Source organism: Hibiscus syriacus, unplaced genomic scaffold, assembly GCF_006381635.1.
Source record: "Hibiscus syriacus cultivar Baekdansim isolate YM2019G1 unplaced genomic scaffold, ASM638163v2 tig00110483_pilon, whole genome shotgun sequence".
NCBI lineage: Eukaryota > Viridiplantae > Streptophyta > Magnoliopsida > Malvales > Malvaceae > Hibiscus > Hibiscus syriacus.
The window spans coordinates 2,492,312-2,507,868 of NW_024062759.1; the positions used below are offsets into that span (position 1 = coordinate 2,492,312).

General features: G+C 33.8%; 1 pseudogene; it reads left to right on the forward strand.

Annotated features, from left to right (window-relative positions):
* Window positions 1-10,478: 10,478 nt before the first annotated feature.
* LOC120129275 lies at window positions 10,479-14,457 on the forward strand (annotated as a pseudogene).
* The last annotated feature ends 1,100 nt before the right edge of the window (window positions 14,458-15,557 follow it).

Sequence of the window (15,557 nt, forward strand, 5' to 3'; positions counted from 1 at the left end):
CATATAAATAACTCCTTCTAATTCATTATGTACAATTTATGGTGAATTTTCAAAGTTGACTAACAGAATCTGTTTTGTAGAATCTACTGTCCGATTTTTCTGACATTTCATTGGTTAAAAATTCATATATCTTTGTATACACCTTGAAATTGATCCCCCGTTTGTTTTAAACATAACTAGATCAATATATGAACATAATATATAAAAATAACCTCCAAATTATTTTTATATAATTTCTGGTAAATTTCTAAACCCACTGCAAAATTCAAAATATAAACTATTTTCTTTAACCTCATCCCTAGTTTCTTCATCAATTCTTACAACCAATTCCTTAAAATTATTTAACTCTTCAAAACCCATAAAACAAAAGAATCAACATCCCCTTCATCAACTCAAGATGAAGTTGAACATGAATCCTAGTAATATTCATGTCAAAATGTAGAGAATTGAACGTGGAACATTTTTACTAACCACACCGAGTCTAATTCTCAAGAAATAGCTTCAAAATTCAAACTAAAAATGTTTACCTTTCTTGCTTGAAAGTGTCGGCCCTTGGAGGAAGAAGAAGCTGGAAATGCTCATTCATGATTGATATTTAATGATAAATAAATCTATCACATGACAATATATATTATAATTACATTTTTTATACCATTCAATAAGAAATTCCATTTTTGCCCTTAATGAATCTTCCTATTTACCATAAAAACAAGCCACCTGATCCATATCATATTACAAAGTCAAATATGAACTAATTTGACTTTTATTTCCGAAATTCCCCTTGAATATTCAAAAATTGCGTTTTAGTCACTAAATTCCACTGTTTCGATTAAATCTGAAAAATTGCACATTTCTAAACCAAATTTCTCTGATCCAAAATATTAAAATAATATTTCCAACCATTTTATAACATCCTTCAAATTTTTGTAAAGCTCTAAATCGATCTGAAATTACCGATTCCTTATCGGCTTTAACCCTTTCTAATTTTTCTTTACTAAAATTCCAAATCCAAACATATGATTTCTATAAAACCCCCACTCTCAAGAGTAAACTATCAATTTATGGAATAAAATTCTTTTTAGGAAATTATCACTTAATTCCCTAAATGTTTTCCTAATTTTCTACTTTGACCATCAAACTTTCAAAATTTGCATTTTGGTCATTGTCTAAATTTTTGGGGTATTACATCTACTAGCTATTAAATATATTCTACGCTATTTGGTCGACACTTTAGATTATGGGTTAGTTTTCTCGGCTGAGGATACGATACTGAGTGTGAAAGCATTTTCTGATGCTGATGGGGCTGGTGATATTGGAGATAGATGATCTATGTCTGATTATGGTGTGTTCCTTGGTCATTGTCTTGTTACCTGGGCCTCAAAGAAACAAAAAATGGTGTCTCATTCAAAAATGGAAGCAGAATGTCGTAGTGTTGCGGAAGCTGTCGCAGAAGTAACATGGATTGATGCCTTGTTGCATGATCTTGGTTTACAGTCACTGGATGACCTTATCATTTGGTGTGATAATACAAGTGCAGTTGCTATGTCTGCTAACCCAATGTATCATGCAAAATCAGAGCATGTTGACCTTATATTCATTTTGTTCTGGAGAAGGTTGCAGTAGGTCAGCTTCGAGTGAGTTATGTACCTGTTGGATTTCAACTTGCTGATGGTTTCACTAAGCCCTTGACAAAGGCAACATTTCAAGTGTTTCGAGAAAAAGTTCATGTTCAACTGTGTTGAATAAGGGTTAAAATTTTAAATGAGGAAAAGAAAGCAGGGAGAATGTTAGTTAATATGTTGAGTGTGTGAAGTTAGCAACGTTTACTATACGTTGCGTGTCTGTAGGGTGTGTGTGAGAGCAAAGAGATTTCTGTTACAAACGGTTGTTGTTGTTTGATGTTATGAAAGTTGTTGCAGGTTGTTATAGTTGTTATCTAGGTGATTAAGAGATATAAAGAGGTTATATGCCATCTCTGTAAAGCAAGCTTAATGAAATCCATTTCTTGAAGTCCATTTATGCGTTTACTTCAAAAGCTAGTATTCCATTAGACATTGTGAAAAATGGCAAATCCAGAACTAATCGAGGGTAGGCACATATCTTCCCTAAACTCTGAATTTTCTTCAGTTAATTATTTATTTTATTGATGGTGTGCACGTATAATTTTAGTTGTTCGTCATATTTAAAAATTGTGTTTATTGACACACGTGTCTACCCTAAAAAATAATTTTGAATACATTGTGAATTAATAAATTAAAGGCAAAAAGGCATCATAATTCCTTGTACTTTTGAAAAAAAGTAATGTAGCCCTCATATTATTTTTCTCTCAATGTGGCCCTCCAACTTCGAAAACAAATTTAATGTGACCCTTTAACCAACGGTTTTCATTGTTTGATCATTACGATGTTGATGTGGCAGTTCACGATGCTGACATGACGACCTCCATGGTATTAATATGGCAGTCCACCTACCATTATTGAGTTTCCAATTTAGCCCATTTTTCATGTTATCTGTTACGTTATCAACCACCATGGACTGCCATATCAACACTATAGTCTGCCACGTTAACACTGTGAATTGTCACGTCAACACTGTAACGATCGACGATGAAAAATGTTGGTTAAAGGGTCACATTATACTTATATTATGAAACATGTTGGTTAAAAGGCCACATTAAACTTTATTCTGAATTAGAGGATTACATTGAGAGAAAAACAATACGAGGACCACACTGAGTTTTTTAAAATGCAGGAATCTCTGAGGTCGTTTTGCCTAAATTAAAATTTTATATATTTATTGGGGGACGGGTCAATTTTCGGTTTTTAAAAAAGTTAAATCAACTTATTTGGTTTGGTAAGTTTCGATTATAAAATCGATTTTATCAATTATTTAACTGGTTAATTTTTGAATTTTTAAATTGAATTAATCAGAAAATCAAGTTATATATATTAATTTCGAGATAATGAATTATTTCTGTCTCGCTTATTTTTAGATTGAAATTATAATGATAAATATAAAAGTATAAAAAGAATATTTTAATATAATAATATGTGGTTAGTGGTGGCTCAAAATAAATTATATCCAAATACGGTCCGGCACATGGGTAGATATAGTGGAGCACTTGAGCTATATAGCCTATATATATTATCCAAGTTGGTCTTGTTTGGAAGTTGGAACCCAACAATCTAATTTAGTTCCTAATCGATGTACGTTAAATTAAGGGTAAACAAAATACGACTTAATATATAATTAATTTAATTTTAATTTTAGTATGTTAAAGGAGTTAGCATATATAATTGATAAAAGAGTCAGTGGATCTTAACCTTTTTAACTATATCTATACCATTATTAAAATCACTAACTTAATTCGAGAAATGTAAAATAGCAATTAGAGACATACAACAAGAAGACGATAGACCTAGTTCGTAACAAAACCAACGATGAGGGTCGTTCAATCACAACACTCGAAGATAACATCGAATCTATAATCACATTCACATAAATATTACATCTTCCAAAGGAACCCCCAATAACTCATGCCTTAAACGATCCTATAACATGTTATCTATGGCTATAAAAATCATAAGATAATCGTGTTATAATATATTTCACAAAATAATTAATCATTAAACTTGTCACAACATAACATGAAATCAACATTCTACAAATTTGGTATGCTAATGAAATTAGTATAAAATTTAACTCGTCACAACATAACAAATCAGTTTTTTGTAATGAAAAAAGAGTAATAATTGCTTATTATTCAACACATTTATAACTTGGACCCTAGAATATAGAAAGATCGTCCAATTCTATATAAACACTTTATGCATCTAACCATCCGTCGGAAGTATTTTATGTATATGCCGACTACTTAGTATCATCAATACTTAGCCTTCAATTATCTTCGAGAAAAATAAGGGGGATCGAAGACATGGAAAATGCCCACTTCTACCCGAAGCATCGGAGGAGAGGAGAGAAGGATGCAATGACTTCAAAACCGCTATATAATAACGATTTCAAACGACATTAAAACCGTTATATAACAATTGTTATTCTGAATAATAAACCTTTATTTAGATTTATGGTTTTTTCTGTTGAAAAAAATGCTGCAAAACGAGACATTAGTACTGACTGAAAAAATATTAAATAAAATATATAAGTAAAAAACTGATCAACTGTGTCGTGGTAATAACCATTGTTTTAAAAGCAAATTCACCACGATGTGTGTAATTGCTACAATGGACGAATGTCCCCTTAAGGTCAACACGACTCTCTAAGAATTCGTACACTCGAAAATTGGAGTGGACTTGGGTGTACTGCTCTTCTCTAAACTCAAATCACTCATAAAAGGTTTAAGAAAAATCAAGAGAGTGTTTCAAGAAAATGTCATTTGCTAGAGATATCTCTAAATGAATCAAATTGCCCACTATTTATAGATTAAATAGTAAGGGCAAAACTATCATTTTCAAAACACATTAATTCTATTGAACATAAAATTAAATGGAATTTAGAAATATGTTACAATTTGAGCATTATCAATATTTCCCCACTAATGCAAAAGAATTCTTTCGTAAAAACAAGGGCAATGAAGATAAAACACGAGAAGAGCAATAGAGAGATTATTTGCATAAGCATTAGTGAACGTATCTGGAACTAGTACATAGTGATGCTGAGTGATTCTTCTTCTAGATAAATGAATGAATCTTGAACTTTCTAAGATCAGAGCGAACTCATAACACACAACTAACCCATTCTTCCACCGAGGTCCTCGATGTGTCTACAAAGTATATATACTAATGTATATATCTAGTCATCTTTCCTCAAGATTTTAGTAAGTGTACTAGAAAAATGTCCCAACGTTTTCATAGAAGGTGACTAATCCTTCTAACTTACATAGGTTATTTCATCAAGTTTTTCTCAACATAAACCACCAGAAATCGGGCTATGAAATAATTAAAAGCTTTTACAACAACTCAATCTCATAATAGGTATGGTGAATTTCTTCAAACTCATTTATAAATAAACAACCCAAACTCTGGATAAGAAATCATTAAGAATAAATATTCAACCTCATTAATCGGTGAATTCAATATGTCATTCTCGCTAGGAAAACATAAACTCTTGAGTTTGAATTCATTAAGAGTTTTAATAAAACGCATCCTCTCTAGCGGTAAGTTCATCTAGTCCTCTGCGATTAGGACTACCAACTTAACACTAGGTTATGAACTTATTAAGAATATATATTCAACCAAAAATCGGTAAATTCATCAAGTCTTTCTCATAATACCACCCAAAGCCTGAGCTATGAATTTATTAAGAGCAATTCAGCTCATCCTATACATGTACATTATTTGTCATAGGGATAGGTAGGTAGAAATATACACTATGAGTCTTTTCATGACTTCTTTTGACCACATTGAACTTAAATAACTAAGTTGGGTATCTATCATGAATTCCTCAACCAATGGGCTTTAGACCCATCCCCCTTAACGAATCAAGAACTAGTTTCCAACTTTAACTTTTAGTAAGGGGATCAACTAGGTTCCTCTCTAACTTTAATCATTATTTTAAGACACCTCACATTTCTAACTTTTTTAGGATAAAAATAAATCCATAAGTGTCTTGAACAAAGTGTAAATAAATTCTCTTACACATATACTCAATCATACTATAATAAAGTTTGTTATTAGTTTTAACCATAAAACTATACTTTAACAAACTCAAATATTGTTTACAGATGATTATATTCTAAAAATTTTGAGAAGTTACTAATCATTAAGATTAGTATTAATGATCTCAAACAATTATAAAATTCCTTATATTTTATTTTAGTCTTTCATGACTTTGTTCAGTTAAAAGAAATTTTAATTTTCCCTATTTATTCATAAGAAGTGTTTACGAAATCATGAATATTATAAGGAGTTATCAACTATTCCTAATCATAGGAAAATTATCTCAAGTGTACTACAAAAAAACCCTGAACTCATGAGCTTTGATGAGGAAGCCCCTAGAGATGCTTTAGGGAAGGGAGCAAAAACTCTTGCCGCAACAAGAATGGTCACTGTGTTGACTGCTTCGAGGGAGACCAAAGAAAAGTTGGACTGCCTAGAGGGCCAAATACGCACATTATTCGGTTATGTCAAGGAAAGGGATGACATGCTCTCATTCTTCTTCAAAGAGTTGTTCCCTATCACCACTGATGAACTTTCACCCTTTCCTGCTAAGTTGGTGGTTACTCTGAAGAATGTTGCGGTGTAAAATGTCCCAGACGACCAAGAAAGAGATACCACAGTAGCATAAGTATCGACCCATCCACATCACTCCCCGACAGTCGAGGCCGATGAGGATTAAGTTGGTGAGCAGAGTAGCCCGGTGCCTTCTAACCATACCGAGGTGCTGGAGCCTGAACTATTCAATGACGATGAAATAGCTCAACCAGAGCCCACCGAGAAAGACACTGAGGAAACTACTGAGCCATCTCTAGAAAATTTTCTGCAACAAGTAAACCCACCCAAGAAATGACCTCAAGCAATCTACTGGAATAGTACTCCAAGACCCCGCTGAAGCACTTGTTGTTGCTCCTTCCCAACACACATTCGAGGAATCTTAGCTAGACAATCCTCCTCTACTGAAAAGATGCCACAAGCGTACAATGAGCAAGCCCACTCCACCACAATGAGGTACCTCTAGTTCATTGCATTTGCATTCATGTATGATCATTTAGTTTAACATAGTCTTCATGCATTGAGGACAATGCATCTCTTAAGTTTGGGGGAAGTATTGTCCTTACTTAGATATTTGCATTATTATATTAGAAGAATTTTTTGCTATGTCATTAGTTAGGATTGAGATAGTTTTTGTTGGAATAATTTGATGATGCCCAATGATGAAAAACAATATTTTTGCTAAGGCTAGAATTAATGTACATGACTATTGAGAATGATAGAACTAACTTTAAGACTTGATTCTTTGTGATACTTGATACATGATTGTATGTTTTCTATGCTTAAGAAACTTTGAAATTTCTTGTGAAAGAACTTTTGGATGTTGTAGCATAAATTTTTAGAAAGGAACTTGAACGATGAATGGTAGCTTAAAGGCTAAGTTAAAACTCCCTAGTAATTGAGTATTACGAATAAATGTTTCGACATAACTGTAGAGGGACATTCCTCTGTGATATAGCATTGCCTGGATACCCTTTATAAATAAATGGCAGTTATAGCATATAAGTGAATGAAAGTAGTCACAAGATGACTCTACCTACTAGCTTGGGGATAGAATGTTTGCTCTACTTCATCTAGAGTGTGAGATGGTAGTTGTGATAGATTGACTCCCCTCATAGCAATATTTAAAAAAAATGGGAGTAAAAGTTATGCTTAATGGATAAATAAATGTTATAGCAAAACAAAAGAGCTTGCCTAGAAATTTTCTAACTTTGTTAAGCATAGGCTAGATACAATCACGCATACACACATACAAAGGATCTTGTTCTAAGATAAAGTACTTGAATTCTCAATATTGTCTAGCATGTTGAAGCCAAATATTCTGAGGGCTAAAATTCCATTCCACATAACTATATTGATCTAAAATTTTTGCCATAGCGTATATTTTTTCTAGTATATACTATTCATTACTTGAGGTCAAGTAATAACTTAAGTAGAAGGGTGTGATAACTCCGTAAAAGACCATGTTTTGAGGTCTTTTTACTTAAGTTAGTGATTGCCTAACAACCATTTTCATAGCATTTAGAAGCATATAATTGCATTTAGGTCATGTAGTTGCATGTGGTGGAAAATTCTTGCCACAATATAAATTTATTGATTAAATTGATGTTGCTGGGGAGAAGAGTTTTGTTGTGGTAATGTGCAGGAAAGGAGAATAGTTGAGAAGAAAACTTTCGCTGCAGCATTCTGGAGCAAATGACAAAAAAGTTTTGTTGTGGCAAAACTTTGCAACAATTACTGGGAGCAGAAAATGACAAAGAAGTTGATATAACGCTGCCAACTGTCCAAGGATCACGTGAATGCTCTGTTATACTGATAATTTTGGAACCACCTGCCAGTTGCCTCATATTCACGTGTAGGGCATGAAACCTAGGGCACAAAGGGAATTTTAAGGGCACAAAATCCTAGAAATTTCCTACTATAAATACTTAAGGATTCCCTATAATTAAATAAGCTTTTTGAGGATTTATTTTGAGCTTTTGGGAGAGAGGTTGCAACACCATTTCCATCTTCTTCTTCCTTTGTCCATCTTTTTTTCGTGGTGTCCTCTATAGGCGAGCTTCAAGGAGGTAGCGGCTAGGCCCTCAAAATAGGCTAGCTCGTTGTGCGATTTACGGCGGTGGTTTTAGGCTTCACGGTAACAACCCTTTAGGAATTTTTCTTCTCCTTATGCTTTTATCTCTTTATTTTCTCTATGGGTTTGTACTTAAGAATGATGAATGGTGAACTTAGCCTCGCCATGAACTAATTTATTTGGCGTTATGTTTTTTATGGATGATATTTATTTTATGTAAATGGATGATTAAGTATTTTCATGATTTTTATGTTGTTTGCTCATTGTGTGTTTGTTAAAATGCTTAGTCTTGTAAGAGCTTTCGAGAGATAGTCAATTTCTAAGTATAGATACCTAATATCGAGAGAGTTAGGTTAGATCTACATGAGCAAGGGAGTTAAACAGGGACAGTTCTAATCTTTCTAGAGATAATGAGAAAGCTTCAAACGACTAAAAGGGATATAACTTAATCGATAGGCTACTGCTACAGTTCACGCTGAGAGATATTTTTGTAGCAATAGTTTTATCAGGTTCCTTACTAGAGATAACCTAGGAACACTTCTAGCAAATCATGTCGGGTAGCATAGGAATAAAGTACTTAGATCATCCCAGGCATAGAATAAATTCTAGCCATAGCAAACCTATCCAATTACCCCTATAGAGCTTGTTTATGTGAGGTTGTCAAGTCTTATTCCAGAGCTCATATTTATCTTGCCTTAGCACAAATTTTCTTGTTTACTTCAATATTAAAAATTCCAAACACTACTTCCATTAAAAATCAAAACCAAATATGTAAGAGTTTTGAAGTCTCAAGTTTAAATCTCTTTAAATTTATTCAATAATTATTTTAAGTAGCTTGTTAAAAAATTGTTATTCTTTATTAACGAGTTTTTCAAAATCTTCAACTTTTTAAAATTTTATTTTAAAAATATATATAAATTATTATGTTAAGAAACCAAAAACTGTAAAGGAATATCAAACAAACTATTTTGTATCACTTAATCAAAATTAAGAGTATCTAATTGTTTATGAAATAATTCCATTTGATTCACCAACATAACTATGTCAAATATAAGTTTATACTATACATTCTCTCTCCATCTCTTCTATTATTATTATTATTATTATTATTATTATTATTATTATTATTATTATTATTAGTTTAGGGTGCTTACAAAGTTACTATGCTTCTCTAACTCTTCTCTAAAATACGAGTGATTTCCCTCCTACTTAAACAAATGTTCTATCTAATAAATGTTACGTGGATATAACTTTCACGTAATCTCTATCATTTATTACCTTTGTAATTTTTCTCTCCATCTTAATAAATGTCTTTTTATATATCTTGACACATTTTTTTGTGTGATTTTATTGTTCTTTTCGTGTATACATTCTTATAGTTGGATTTCACGTCGCATTGACAAATCAAGATAACACTTATTTGTCATGTTATTGATCTTTTTCGTTTTGGACCCTCAAATTATATTTTGATATGTGGTTTGTGTTCGTAGATAGTTTTCTCACGTCGTTCGACTCTGATTGTAGTTTATCGACAGTCTTTCAACAGCTTGATTATCTTTTGCGGTTCGTTTATCAATGCAATTAGATTTTTTTTATAATTATCTTTTATCCGAGTTTTTTGAGTTGAGTTTTAACATTTTCTTTGTATGATCTTTATATAATCTTAAGTGACTAATTTTTTATGTCAAAGATTATGAAGAATATCCTAATTATATGTTTAGTTTACGATTGTGGTGGTAAACATTAATTGTATTTATGAATATTATCTCTTTAATAAAATGAGTGGAATTTTAATTACTAATTAGTATAATTTGAGTATAAATATACTTTTAATAAATTCTAATTTTTATTTAATAGTAATACAATTTTTATTTCATTATTTAATATAGAGTTGATTTCATTAATTCTTTTCATTATATATACACCTACAATTATGTTTTTTATTATTATCTTTGCTTGAATCCAAATATATATTTAGTCCGAAGATTTTGTACTTCAAATAAAAATTAGTAAATTTGAAATACCAATGAAAATAAATGTTACTCCTATATTTTTAAATTAATATTTTTTTTAAATGATTTGGACCGATCGGTCCGGTTAATTTGGTTTCCGATCCAAATTGGATATTTCCTTTTTTAAAACCCTAGTTACACCCACACTCTTAGACTGAGTGTCGACGGATTCGCATGCACTTTATCATTACTCTCATCTCGTCATCCATTTCCTCCGGTCACAATCGCGTCGCCTCACGCCTCTTAACCGCCAAACCCCAACGCTCAACCGTACCTCCGTTTTTCAATCGTCAGCCGCCATCCATGGCCGGATCAGAGGAATCGCTCCGCAAAGCTCTGGCCGAGAAGCTATCAGCTGTGGAAGCTCAGGGCAACGCTGTCAGAGCTCTCAAAGCCGCCAAAGCCTCCAAGCCGGAGATCGACGCTGCAATCGAAGCTTTGAACAACTTGAAGCTTGATAAATCGTCGATCGAGAAGCAGCTCCAGGCTGCTGTTAGTGGTGGCGATGGTGATGGTGCTCTTAGCAGAGAAGCCTTCCGTCAGGCAGCTGTGAATACTTTGGAACGGCGTTTGTTTTACATCCCGTCTTTCAAGATTTATCGGGGCGTTGCTGGGCTTTATGACTACGGACCGCCGGGTTGCGCAGTTAAATCCAACGTTCTTACCTTCTGGCGTCAGGTATTGCATGCTTATTGCTCTTGCAATTTTAGAGAATTTTATTTACTTCGACAGCATTAGTGAAGAATTAGGACGCATGCGGATGTTTACTGAATTGATAGTATAAATTAAACTTTATTCAAATCGAATCTGTTTATGATTCGATTATTTCAAATCTAATTGAAGCCACTTTACTCGTATATACCTGCTTAATTGCGTTGATGGACGTTCATAAGACAATTATTTACTAAACCCTAAAAAGTTCTAATTTAGCTTGTTTGAAATACCCGTCTTTCAGCACTTTGTCCTGGAAGAGAACATGTTGGAAGTTGACTGTCCCTGTGTGACACCTGAGGTTGTCCTAAAGGCATCTGGTCACGTCGAAAAATTTACTGACCTTATGGTTAAGGATAAAAAGACTGGGACCTGCTATCGAGCTGATCACTTGCTGAAGGACTTTTGCAATGACAAGCTTCAAAAAGACCTTACCATCAGTGCAGAGAAGGCTGCTGAGCTTAAGCATGTACTTGCTACATTGGATGATCTGTCGCCTGATGCCCTGGGTGCAAAGATCAAGGAATATGGTATTACTGCTCCGGACACTAAGAATCCTCTATCAGATCCTTATCCATTCAACTTAATGTTCCAAACATCAATTGGTCCTTCTGGTTTGAGCCCTGGGTAAGTGCATTTGATTTAGTATTTTGTGGCATGTGTCTTATTTATTCTGCTGGTGCTAAAGTTAGTTGACTTCAGAACTTAATGCTTCTTGTAATTATGCAGCTTAAGTGAAGCATTATTTCTAAAGAATCATGTGCAATTTGTTCTGGTGCAGGTATATGCGTCCTGAAACAGCACAAGGAATATTTGTGAATTTTAAAGATTTGTACTATTACAATGGGAACAAGCTTCCCTTTGCTGCAGCCCAAATTGGTCAGGCTTTCCGAAATGAGGTCTTAAAATTTGTCTTTGAAATCTTAAAATATGTCGATTTATGCCCCCGTTGGATTTTTTTTGTGTACGTTTGCAACTTTATAGCTTGGATTTTACAACTGAAGTTGACTCACTACCCATAAACTGGTGTTTCTCGGATTATTGCTTTCTTGGCTGTTAAGATGGTTGCTCTCATTAAGATACATTATATCATGCAACGTCAGAGAGATATATGCTTATAATTTTTTTTATATGTTTAGATATCCCCTCGCCAAGGACTTTTGAGGGTTCGAGAATTCACTCTAGCTGAGATTGAGCACTTTGTTGATCCTGAAGATAAGTCTCATCCAAAATACACTGAAGTTGCGGACTTGGAGTTCCTGATGTTCCCAAGAGAAGAGCAAATGTCTGGACAATCTGCAAAGAAAATCCGTCTTGGTGATGCTGTTTCAAAGGTTGGTCGAAGCTTTACCATCTCACTTTTCCTCTTAACATCCCTCTCCGTACCGTTTTGTGATGACACTGTGCTTATGGTAGGGTATTGTCAACAATGAAACCCTTGGCTACTTTATTGGCAGAGTTTATCTTTTCCTAAGTCGTCTTGGTATAGACAAAGACCGTTTACGGTTCAGACAGCATCTTGCCAATGAAATGGCCCATTATGCTGCAGATTGTTGGGATGCTGAGATCGAATGCTCGTATGGTTGGATTGAATGTGTTGGTATTGCAGACAGGTCTGCTTATGACTTGCGTGCTCACTCGGTAATCTTGTCTTTGTCTTCATCTTATCTTTCTTTATTTTAATAAGGTGGTTATTGTAAAATATCTTAATATAATAATTTATGAGGGTAAGATGGTCAGCTTGGTTATGTTTTGGAGTGCCAAATGAAGAGAGTGTTCCACGAGGAACAGCGGGAGGTCATAATTAATTTTATCAAATTAAATCTGGTTTTTATCCATTCTGCTGTTTAGGAGTAATCTGATACCCGGCCATGCTATCAAAAGCTAGATGAAACATAAAAGGAAAAACTATTCTTTTCTGTGCAAATATGATGTATAGTTGTATACTAAATAGATTTACTCAAGCAGCATCATTTCATTGTTTATGCCAGGAGAAAAGTAGTGTCCCGCTTGTGGCTGCTGAGAAGTTTGCAGAACCTAGAGAAGTGGAGGTATTTTTGCAGATTTACCCTATCATTTTCATATATTAGGCTAATGTTAAGATTACATGGTTTATATATTTATAATGCATGAAAAGATCCTTTTAGTTCTACTTCGTGTAGTCGTAAATAAATTGAGGCCTATTTTCAGAAACTGGTTATAGCTCCTGTGAAGAAAGAACTGGGCCTTGCATTCAAGGGAAACCAAAAGAATGTTGTCGAAGCTTTGGAGGTAAATGATAAAATAGGTTTTTTGATACCATGTGCTGTCTCACCATATCACTTCATGCATGCATTTCTTTTTTGTTAGGCGATGAATGAAAAAGAAGCTCTGGAAATGAAGGCAGCTTTGGAATCCAAAGGGGAGGTGGAATTCTATGTCTGCACTCTTGGCAAAAATGTGCCCATCAAAAGGAATATGGTCTCAATTTCAAAGGAGAAAAAGAAAGAACACCAGAGAGTTTTTACACCATCTGTGATTGAACCGTCCTTTGGAATTGGGCGGATAATTTATTGCCTTTTCGAGCACTCTTTCTACACAAGGCCAAGTAAAGCTGGAGATGAGCAGTTGAATGTTTTCCGGTTTCCTCCTCTTGTGGCACCTATTAAATGTACTGTATTTCCACTGGTTCAAATCAACAGTACGAGGATGTTGCAAAAGTTATTTCAAAGTCATTGACGGCTGCTGGAATCTCACATAAGATAGACATTACAGGTATCTGTGATTAAACATGACTGATGCCTCTTTAATCTATCTCCCATGTTCCTGCATTTGTATGCCCTCTCTGTTTTCCTCTGAAATTTTCCGTGCATTTAAGAGTTGTTGCCTGAAAAGTTTCATGGAGGAAACTGAAAGCTTAAATCGATATAGCAACTTTGTTGTTTGTATAATTTGAGATTGGCATTTCCATCGTTTCAGTTATACATGGCCATTAACTCATCCCTTGATCCCTTTGGTATTAACAGGTACGTCAATTGGTAAAAGGTATGCTAGAACAGATGAGCTTGGTGTGCCGTTTGCCATTACTGTTGATTCAACGACAGATGTGACAATCCGGGAGAGAGACAGCAAGCTCCAAGTGCGTGTTAGCGTGGAAGAGGCTGCCTCGGTGGTTAAGTCCGTGACCGATGGGCACAGAACATGGGAGGACGTCTGGGAAAAGTTTCCCCATCACACTTCTGGGTCAGCTGAAGATTAAGTGATTTGAAATTCGAAATTCCGGCATGCATTTGTGACATAATAACACAATATCCGAGTTGGGAGTTGCTACAAGTTTTCATGGTAATTTTGATGGAAATTACAGTAGTAAAAAAAAAAATCTGAATTCAACATTTTGTACGCAATAATCTGTTGATGTTACTTTTCTGAAATTGCTTTCACATAAGGTACAATACTTAAATACTCATCATCTGTTGGTTTTTCCATTTTAGCAGATGTTTATTGGTTGATTTTAGAGATTGAAGCTGCTAAGGCTATTGTTTATTGGTTGATTCTCTATGCTTGAGGGATTCAATATCGGGACTACGATCAATTGACTTAAGATTTTGAATTTTGAATTCAAATTTGGTTGCCTTAATTTAAAAAAAAAAGCAGCCCTGTTAATAAAAACTATTTTATTTAAATAAAATTTACCATATTCCTCAGTTTTAGGTTGTTTGCATTTTTTTCACCCAACTTTTAAAGCTTATAATATAGTCATTAAATTTTTAGTTAGTTTTCAATAATATACTTGTTGTTATCTCCTATTAATTTTTGTTGATAGGACACTTAACACTCGCTAACTTTCCTTAATCACCTTCTTCTTCTTATTGATGTGATACTTAACATCCACTGACTCCCCTTAACCACCACCTTCTTCTTCTCACATACAAAATCTTCTTCCTCTTTTTCTTACGTACAAAATCTCACCTCATTCTCCTTCTCACAGACAAAATCTCACTAGTAAAACCCCACATCTCTCATGCTTCTCTCTCTCACCCTATAATTATTGAATCACTTGAATTCTAACATCTTTGTTCCTGTTTTCACCTTATTGTTTTTGGGTGAGAGAAGCAGGGGAGATGTGAGGTTTTATAGGTGAGATCTTGTGTGAGAGAAGAAGAAGAAGAAAGAAGGAGAATGAGAAGAAGGAGAATGAGAAGAAGGAGAAGGGGATCACTAGGAGTTAAGTGTCACATCAGCAAACACTAAAAAGAAGTAACGGATAAAATTTTATTGAAAACGAATTAAAAGTTCAATAGTTCTAAAAGTTGGATGATCAAAATGCAAGTGTTTTAAAAGTTTGAGGACTATTTATATACTTTAACCATATTTTAATCATGATATTATTATTTTAAGTAACAATTGTATTCAAACTAAATTTTATGTTTGAATATTGAAAATGATATTTATTAAAAGGAATTGTTATAATTTTAAACATGAATAGTAGGATGAATATTTTGTATTATATAGAAGAAAAACACTAGAAGATAAATTCTTGCAAAAAGTTAGAAA